General features: G+C 42.7%; 1 pseudogene; it reads left to right on the top strand.

Annotated features, from left to right (window-relative positions):
- Nucleotides 1-6,557: 6,557 nt before the first annotated feature.
- On the top strand, nucleotides 6,558-9,362 carry LOC130406524 (uncharacterized; annotated as a pseudogene).
- Nucleotides 9,363-10,433: the final 1,071 nt, after the last annotated feature.

Here is a 10,433-nt window from a genome sequence, read left to right as displayed (position 1 = left end):
ACTGATGCAGTTAATTCAGTTGGGTCGGGGGTCACAACCCACTGACGTGAGACGTCTGCAACTCACCAAACAGATCAGCGCGATCTTTGAAAACGCGCTCCCTGCGGAGAGCATATGGTTTGCCAAGTCTTCCAATAATGCAAGATAAGCCATTACACTACATTTCAAACATTTCTCACAGCTGTCTTTAGGGTTTGACACCAATTTGCCTGTTAAAAATTAGACTAAGGAGTAATTATTTTTTTTCAAATAAAACGAAAACCGGGACATGTGGATGTTGATTGCTTGATGCATACGTTGACCTCTTAAATGCTTTGCTTTTTGCTTGTAATATCGCTATTCTAGCACTAGATTTGGGTCGTACGCATGGCAATTAAAGTACATATTGGTAAATCCCATACTTTGCATGGCAATGTTCATAAGCACTACTTACGCACAAATCTGTGCGTAAGTACGGTTGATAAATGAGGCCCCTGGTCTCTAGCTCATTCCCAAGTGTCCTTAACCCATAAGTCACCTGCTAGTTACATCACATGCCCTGTGATGATCGTATTCTTTAATGCCCCTTATGGGCTACAGTTAATACCTCATCACAAATAATGCTAGACCATTCATGGGAGCATTCCCAATATTTTTTTTATGCATAAATATCTCATTAGTTTCAACATATAATAATATAATAATAATCATACAATACAATGATAAAATAATATTGATCTTACTACTATATAATAGCAGGCCTGTCCGACAAGTTACTCCTCCACACTTGGTCAAGTGTGCTTGCGCCAAGCAGCCCGCAGCTCACACACACACACAGCACGCACACACCGCACGCACACACGCAGGCGCAGACACACACCGCAAACACGCGCACACGGACGCAGACGTTGCAAGACAACGGCAAAATCGAGATAACATCCCAGCTGTCCACACACTCTCCCAGAAAAGAAGTTATTTCTATAGACTACACCTTTTTGGAAAACTTAACTTATTTTCAAATATTACACACCTCCTTGAGCATCCCGCAATGTCTTGCGATATTGATATACCCCCCTCCCACCTTTCGACTGTTTCAACAACCCGCTGTCGACAAACTCTCGCAGGTAAGACATTTTGTCTATAGACTGTAGAAATTGCGATAAAAGAAGTGGAGAGACAATTTCTCACGTCGACAACTCACCGGCATGTTGTTCAATTTAACATATAAAAATCGTTAAATTCAAACATCGCTCCTCCTTGAGCTTCCCGAAATGTCGTGCGATATTGATATCCCCCCCGATTTTAGTTGTTTTATTTTTCTAATGTTTTGTGTGTAGCCTATGTGTGACTGTAGGCTACTACTGCCTGTCTTGGCCAGGTCACTTGAAGAGATGTTTAATCTCAATGACGTATTCTTCTTGTAAAAAAAACAAACAAAGAACTAACATCTTAAACACCCATGAACAATCTGCAATCTTGCCCTCACACCCCCCCCCCCCTTCTCCCTCTCCCACTCCCCCACACAAGCCTGTGCTTTATTTCATGAAAGTAAGGTAGGTTGCTGCCTTAACTGTTGTAACACCTAGATATTTCACTAATGTGCATCTGTAAATTAGGGCTGGGACGACGCGTCGACGTAATCGATTACGTCGACGCATAAATTACGTCGACGCGAAAAATGCGCGTCGATAAAAAAAAAAAAAAAAAAAAAAAGATGGGCGGCGCTGGAGCGTAGTAGCAACGCGAGTGGCTCCCCAGACTTTCATAAGTGCAAGGCGCCACGCACTCGTTCCTCTAAGTATGGGAATTATTTAATGTAAAAGGAAACGATTCCGTGATATGTCGTCTTGGAGAAAAATGGAGATGACTTTCCATTCTAGCACCACGGCAATTCACCAGCACCTGAAGAGGCGCCACCTGGTAGCAGCTGCAGATGACCGAGCACCGTAGAATTGCATTACTTTGAACTTTTATTTTGGAATTTAAAGGCAATAAACATGTATTGAAATGTTAAGGAATTCATATTTTATGTCAATCAACATGTATAAATTGCTATTAGTCAATTAATGGGGAGATAATCGATAATCGAATCGAAATCGAATCGGACTGAAAAAATGAATCGTTAGATTAATCGATGCATCGAAAAAATAATCGCTAGATGAATCGTTTAAAAAATAATCGTTTATCCCAGCCCTACTGTAAATGAGCACAATTTTCAGCTGTTTATTATTTTCAACTAACCAATAGTAGTTGTCATGCATTTTTTAAATGTCAATGCATTTTGAGCACTGAATAACAGTAAAAGCTATTGAATAATTGATTTACATGCTTAGTATACTACACTATACATTGAAAAATGACCCCTGTAACCCATAAATTGACTCATTTTATAATGTAATCAAATGCTCAGACACTAGCTGCTTCCATACACATGTGTAAGTCCTGATATTCACCTGCTATTCTCCTGATGGGCCATATGTGTGAACAACAAAATTGTACCCTGAAAATCTCCTGAGAAATACTACCCCAGAGCTAGTATTTTCTCCGTAGGAAACGTAAATTACCTTATGTGTGAATGAGGAGTAGAAAGTCTGTATTTCTCACACCACTTGAGTGGGCGTGTTGGTGACGCTTCTGCATGTCATTGAGTGGCCCCCTAAGTTTCCTTTTGTTCGCTGAATGGTTAAAAAGTATTTAAATGTTGCCACTGCTTTTAAGATTCATTCTTGGTGCTAAAAGATAGGTCTTAACATAACCCAAAAAGTACACATCATAAAATAAGTTACAATACATGGGTCCAAAGCTTCAAGTGTATTACGATTATTTTTTATTATTGGCAAGTTGGTTGAACATTATAGCGTCCCATCCTTCCACTCCCTGTTTCCTTAGTTAAACACAGAAATCAACTACACATGTCCCAGTGTTTGTTATATGTGAAATGAAGCAAAAAAATATACTCTCTTTCTCCGTGTAACAGGTTCACCGGAGTCAGGACACAGTTTGTTGGTGAAAAGGAGCAAACTCACGTTTATTTCCCCTTTTTTGTTTAAACAAACAAAGTCATACGAACAAAAGGACAATGTTCAATGTTCTTTCCGGCCGTCTCTTGGTCTTACGACGCTCTCTCTGGCTCGCAGAGAGCGTCTTCCTTCTCTCTCTCTCAACCCCTGACTGAGGCCCCGTTTACACGAAGGGAAAACGCAGATATTTTCACACGGTTTGGCCTCTCATTTACACAAAAACGCAGTTTTTGTCACAGAAAACGATCATTTCTAAAAACTCCGGCCAAAGTGGAGATTTCTGAAAACGCCGGTTACGTGTTGTCGTATCAACGGGTAGAAACGGGGTTTTAGGTTCTGAAACGTCACATTATGCGCCAGGAAATGCTTAACGTCATATGAGCGCCCTATGTTTACAGTTTGTTTGTTACAGGAAGACGCTCGTGTTATTCGTTGTTGTTGATTCTGAGGATTCTGATTGGCTTGCATGGATTTATCCTTCTCCCTACACTGCCGCCCATAGGTTTGGCATAGTTATAATGTCCCAACGGCGTATTTATCCGTTTTGATGTAAACGACAACTTTTTTGAAAACGATGTTGTGTGCACAATGTTATTTTTGAAAACGGAGGGGGGGAAATATTCGTTTCTATAAATACCCTGCTACGTATAAACGTGGCCTGAAAGACAAGCAGGCACATAAATACACACTTCCTGATTGGGTCAGATTGCAGACACCTGTCCACAATCAGACCCCATCACCCCAGCAGACCCGGTGCTCCATACTCCCCCTGTAGGCCAGACGCCGCCCCACCTCCAAACTCCGGTAACAGTTACCGGAGAAATAGTTAAATTTCACTTTCTGATGTAACGCAGTTAAATTTCACTTTCTGAGGTTTTCTAACATTAATATGAGTTCCCCTAGACTACCTATGCTCCCCCAGTAGCTAGAAATGTTGTTTGTTGTAAATCGAGCACCAGGCATTCTGCTCTGACTTTGAAAAAACGAAGCTCAGACACGCCGTTTAGGAATTTTACCCGTATGTCATCATAAGGGGAGATGCCACCTCCCCTTTCTCTGCCTTGCCAGTCCAGAGAATTTGGCCCGCCAATGAGCGACGACCGTGCGAGCGCCATGTGTGTGTGTGTGCGTGTGTGTTTCTGTGTGTGTGATTACACACACTGTAACGCAAGTGTTGTACACTTCTTTGGATAACCGTTCTGCTGTTGGTGTTATGGCGCATAACACGTTATTGCACCATAACACCTCGTTATTTCCACAACGAGACTGTAGTTGGGGTTATCTCAGCCATCGTTGAGCCCCACTGCCCGGGGCCTGCTGCCGTGAGGCACCACCACCGCCCAGCAAAGGGCAGTGCGCAGTTCAGTCTACTTCAGATTGATGTGGAAGTGGAAGAACCAGAGACGTCGGAGAACCCGTCACTTGTGATTCATAATATCGTCTGGAGGAGCACACAGCTTTTCACCGTTATAATATGTATTCTATGATATGTAGGCTAAGGCTATTATATGATATTTAGATATAGAGCTCCAGGACTGTGACACAGAAGTGTTGTACTCTTCTGTTATTTGGATAACTGTTCTGCTATTGGTGTTATGGCGCATAACACGTCGGACTCTCGTCTCTGGTATTTCCAGAACGAGACTCGTAGTGGGGGTTACCTCAGCCATGGTTGAGAAGGAATTGGGGGAAAGGAACTTTGGCATTGACTCCCTGAAGTACATGGACATGGATATCGTCTGGAGGCGCACACAGCTTTTGGCCATCATAATATATATATTTTATGATATAGATATCTATGTATAATATGATATTATTTAGATATAGAGCTCCAGGACTCCCGCCGGTGCAGCCGGAGTGGTCTAGAATACTTACAGAACACGGACATGGGTCCTAGAGTAAATATGAAAAAAATAAGTGTATTCCTTCAATTTGTTAGCTTATGTGTTTACAAATATAACCAGCTGAGAGAAAAAAACAGAACCTGTCAAAAAAAAAAAAGATGACGGAACAGGAAGCTGCACATTAAATGAAGATGTATCAATTTTACCTCACCTGTATCAGTTCCATCAACAAGTTTTTGATGCACTGTCCAACTGCTCATCCTTTCATTTTACATTTACATTTAGGGCATTTAGCAGATGCTTTTATCCAAAGCGACTTACAATAAGTACATTTGTCATAAGAAGTGCATCAATATATCGCTGTCGGTACAGAAAGGATGTTCATAGAACCAAGTGCAAGTGTAGCGGGACGGGACCTACGTCCGCTTGGTAGGGGTAAATCACTCTTCCCTGAATGGCTGGAAGTTAGAGGATCTAGGTCCCTAACCCCCAGACCTATTAGTCTCGTGTCTGCTCTACCTGCTCAGTTGAAATAGCTTAGGCTTTAGGATTTTAACCTGTCACGGTGAAGACGGACGGAATATCAGGACGGAATATCAGAAGGTATTGGTCTGTCTTACCCTGTATTCCCCCTAACCACTATACTTTATGGACAGAGGATGAGACGCCCCTACTTCAGAGAAGATGGAAAAATAAAAGCAATAGTGTAACAGTTGAAAAACGAGTGGTTATTTATTATACTAAGTACTAGTCTTCTGATATTAGATAAAATAGGAAAGTAATAAAATAAAATGAAATAAAATAATAAATGTATAAATCAAATGTATGTAACCACCATATAACGTCCAAAATCTTATATCAACAACATCCACTTCACCAGAGTGGCTCAATACCACTTTCAATCAACACTATCAGCAGGTACCTCTAATACCATACACTGCAGATGAACCTCACATGTAAATAGCAACAGCATTAATACAATTCACACAATAGTAACATTTAATAATAACTTCAGAAACGTTTTTTGTACAATACACATAACCACACTCAATGTCCACTCTTAGTTCAATGTTCCTTTTGGTTCGGATTGTCCACGTCACGTATGTGCCGACCGTTCACCAATTGAACATGTCCATCGAGAGCGCGTTGCTGTCCCTGGAGAATGGTAGAGTCCTGGGTGGCAGGGTGGCCTATTTACTCACCCAACGAACCGTGTATCAATGGCTTTGGAGAGGGAGGTGGAGGGAGAGAGCAGGTGAGATGAGCCACAGATACGTCCCGGGCTGCAGCAGTGAACTGGTTGGCTCTTCGTTCTCTGGCGTCAAGGCTTCCAACGTTGGCGACGGGCTAGTAATATAGCTGAATAAACAAACTGCACTACCTAGCAAGGACGGTCGCCTCGCACTATGCAAACTATACTGGTTAACACCGGATGAATCTTCAGCACTGATGGCGTGGAGTCTTCCACTCTTCCACTCGCCACTCAAGCCGTAAAGGTTCCGTAGCTCAGATTAAAACATGTCGCACACGCAATAACTAAGAGCTAAACTGTTCTTTAACTGATCTATTATCTCGAGCCGCCGTCTTCCTCTCCGTGTTTCCCGCCGACCCCCTCTTGTCGCGCCCTCTCCTCTCCTCCCATTCGCCAGGGCACCTGCACGCAAGTCATTGATTGGCCGAGCCTATGGCCAAGTTCAGTGGTGCGATAGGCCTATCTCACAACTTCCTGGTTCGGCGTTCGATTTTGCCTTCACCGGGTAAAGTGACTTCCGGTCGCGTAGTCCATGATATTTGACAATGGCGCAGTCAAAAAACAAAAGCTTGTTGTCTACCTCTATGCGCCAATTCAAAACAAAAACAACCGTATTTATATTTCCACGACTTACCAAATAATACCCAATCAAGCAGTGGCGATCAGACGGAATGAAGGAGTTAATTTCGTAATTAAGAAGGGGAGTACACTGGTCTGTAGTCGGCATTTCTCAGCGGCTGATTATGACGACGGGAGTGCTACGCTGAATACTGGAGCTGTTCCTAGTCGTTTTGACTGGAACAGCTACACCACAGCCCCGAAAAAAACACCAGTGTATAAACGGGTGTCAGCTCGAAAAGCTGAAGGAGAGGACAAAACACAAACGGACCGGAGAGGTACCGGGGAACATGACTACGCGACACGCCCCCCTGCCGGTAAGTAGATGTGTGCTAACTAGCTGTTATGTCTGTTCAACACTTGTTGGGCTATTGTATAATTTTGCCAAACATGGCATGGTTAACGTTAAAACATTCAATCACCATCAGACGCACTGTTAAACTGGGGTTACATATTAATTCAGATTCAGCTTTATTGGCCAGGTTTGCGAACAAACGAGGAATTTGACTTTGGTTTTTACTCTATGTACAACACTCAACCTATAGTTAATACATAAAAAATAAAAACAAAACAGTACAAATAAATTTAATAATAATAAATATAAATAAACTTAAGTATACAGAATAACAATACAATAAAAAGAAAGGGTGAATACGAATGAATGGTAATGAAGACTGATTTGTCTTCTTTTTTTGTAGGTGCACTGGATGATGCCCTGGAGTATATTGCTGAGCTGGAGGCAAGGCTGCAAGAAATGTCCATGGGGCCACAAACTGTCCTCAACAGATTTTGTGTGTCTGATCAGACCATGACATATTATACTCGGTTTCCATCTCAAGAAGTGTTTCAAGTGTTTTGGGAGTCTGTTTTGCCCCTCAACACAATATATTCTTTATTGGAGCAAAGCACAGAGGATTGGACAAGAGGCGATTCCAACACCAAGCCCTTCAAGGAAGATTCCAGCCATTGATGAGTTTTTCATCTACTGTTGTAGAGTAGCAACTGGCCTTAAAGAACAAGTCATTGCTGACATCTTCCAGGTCAGCACAGCTGAGATGGTACCAACTCCAAGCTGGATATTCCCTCTAGGATGTGGGACATCAAAGGGCAAAACGTCAAATAAAAATGTGACTGTTTTTTTTTATATTGTAGTGATAACAGATGTATTCTAATATGCATCTTTTCATAATGAGCAAGTTTAACAGAGTGCAAATTGCAAAACAAATGTCTTACCAGCATACGCTCTGTAGAGTGTGGACTTGACTCCAGTCTTCCCCACCGACTTGGGTTTCTTCACCACCAGGTCACTCACAGCCTCTGGATGGATTCCCTGAGGCGAACAACAATACAGGAAATGCTCATATACTCTAGACAAATACTGAAGTGTATGATTTGAACAGAGGACACAACAGCACACGTGGGTTCGAGGTCGATGCCACATCTGTGGTTGACTGGTACAGGCCAGGGAAGGTGGAACCACATCAAGGCCCAGCTGCACATAATGCGCTGTCTGGAACAGCAGAGCGGTTATATGGCTACAGAAGCCTTTGCCCGCAGCAAAGCTACAGCTCTGAGAGACCCAGTTGTCCAACAGCCTCCAGTGTGATCTGTGAACACCATAAGAATTGAGTTACTGAACTTAGTAGGTAGGACCTTGATATAAGGCCATTGGAAACTGGCAAGGAGCCTGCAACCGCAGAAAAGCCATGTACAGTTCCGTGCAAAACTCTTGGGCCACCATTACATCTGTTGGTTTAGCAGTTATAACATGAACTAGATGTTTGTCCTTTCAATGCACTCAACAAATTTCCTTTATTTACGGCTTGTGCCTTAATGAAGAGGAAGAAAAATACATAGGTCTGGACAGCCACAACATTGCAGCAAGCTAGGTGGGCCAAGTCTTAAGCACGCTACTGTTTGTAAGAAAGAACAATGAAAATGATCTGAACTTCAGAAGAAGAGGAAAACTGCAACTGCAGTTGTTAGTCCAGACAGACTATAAAAACTAACAGACTTGGGCCAACGGGCCCTAACTCAGCAGAAACATGTATGTGGGGCTCCTCATTCCTCCTCATCGAGCGGTTGCATCTACCTCTCACTACCACCTTTCCATCAACTATATTTGACACTTAGCATATACATAATGTTAATAATATGTCGCTTATCGGAAGAAAACTGGTCAGCAAATAACTAGCTGAACCTATCCTTGGCTAAACTAATGCTAAAATGCTAACGCTACACACGGAGACTTCATAGCCACCATGGCTAATTATATTCATAATATTATAGTCTGCACGTAACAAATATGATCATTTTACACACATTTCACACAGACAATATTTCTGACGATTTATATGGATCGTATATGGTTTGCTTGTCATCACAAAACATGAATGAGCAAGGCGGCCATTGAGTAGCCTACTGACAACAACAAAACACCTTAGACAACTTACCTTGATAATTGTGTACAAACTCCTCCACAAAAAACTTGTACCCCTTTGTCAGCCTGGGCTGTGGTGTTGCTGAGTGTGTCTCCACAATCTTCTGCACATCTTCGAATCGCAATTTCGGAAAACCCACCAGGGAAGTGGCGAAGAAACGATCCATTTTTGCATTGACGGCAATACAAAAATGACTACGCCGGAAGAATGTTTACCCGGTGTGACGTCATTTCCGATGTTTGTGAGATAGGCCCATTGGGTGAGGCTATTTTGAGGGAAAGGTTATCGTAGGGGCAGTGGCGATTTTGGTTTGGAAACTCTGGTGGGGCCCATGCAGGAAAATATTATAACGCAATCCAGAAATACCACATATTACTACCATCACAAAAAAAACAGTAGCAAGTGACAGAGGGGACCAAAATTGCAGCTGAATAATGCCATCACTCAAACGCGAATCTGACGACATATATTAGGCTATTATACAACCCAGTCGCCAAGAAAAAACGTCCACTGTGTACGTTTCCATGAACACTGGATACGTAGCATTTCAACGTAAAAAATAGCGTGTTATACCTACAGTATCCACGTGTGCCGCTGTGGAGGCGGGTTTCGGGGTTAGGGTTTCACGGCTTTCGCGGCAAATTGTGGACACGATTGTTTAGGGGGGGGGGGGGGGGGAGACTGTTGTTGACCGGGGAGGGGGGGGGGGGAGACACGTTTGTTGAGGGGGGGGAGACACGAAACACGTTAGTTGAAGGGGGGGGGGGGGGGACACGTTTGTTGAGGGGGGGGAAGACACGTTTGTAGGGGGGGGGCACGCTCAACAACGAGAGTTGTTTTTTATTGAACGCTCGACAACGAGAGTTGGTTTTTATTGAACGAGACTTCAACACGGAACAGCTGCACGAAACGATGGTCACGTCACTCTCGGTGACGGTGTCGACAATAATGAACACACGAACAATGTTAATAGAACAACACACAACCACATAACATCCCGAACCCATTAACCCCACTTAATCCTAACAACAAAACAAGTTAACAAAAGCCCCATTTGTCAACTGAGAACCCCAATTCCCAGAATCCCCCGCGGCTCCGGAACACGGCGTAGCTTATATTAATCTTTATTATCTGAATGGGAAATGCAATATTTTAGGACAGATACACCATTAAACGCGTTTGTAATGACATTTATTGCGAGAAATGTACATTTTCCTTACATAATCTTCAGTCAGTGAATGTGTATGATCTTTATTAATCTTTATTATCTGAATGGGAA

The sequence above is a fragment of the Gadus chalcogrammus genome, chromosome 16, assembly GCF_026213295.1.
Source record: "Gadus chalcogrammus isolate NIFS_2021 chromosome 16, NIFS_Gcha_1.0, whole genome shotgun sequence".
NCBI lineage: Eukaryota > Metazoa > Chordata > Actinopteri > Gadiformes > Gadidae > Gadus > Gadus chalcogrammus.
Note: the sequence above shows the minus strand (reverse complement) of the source record. Positions and strands in the feature narration are given on the sequence as shown.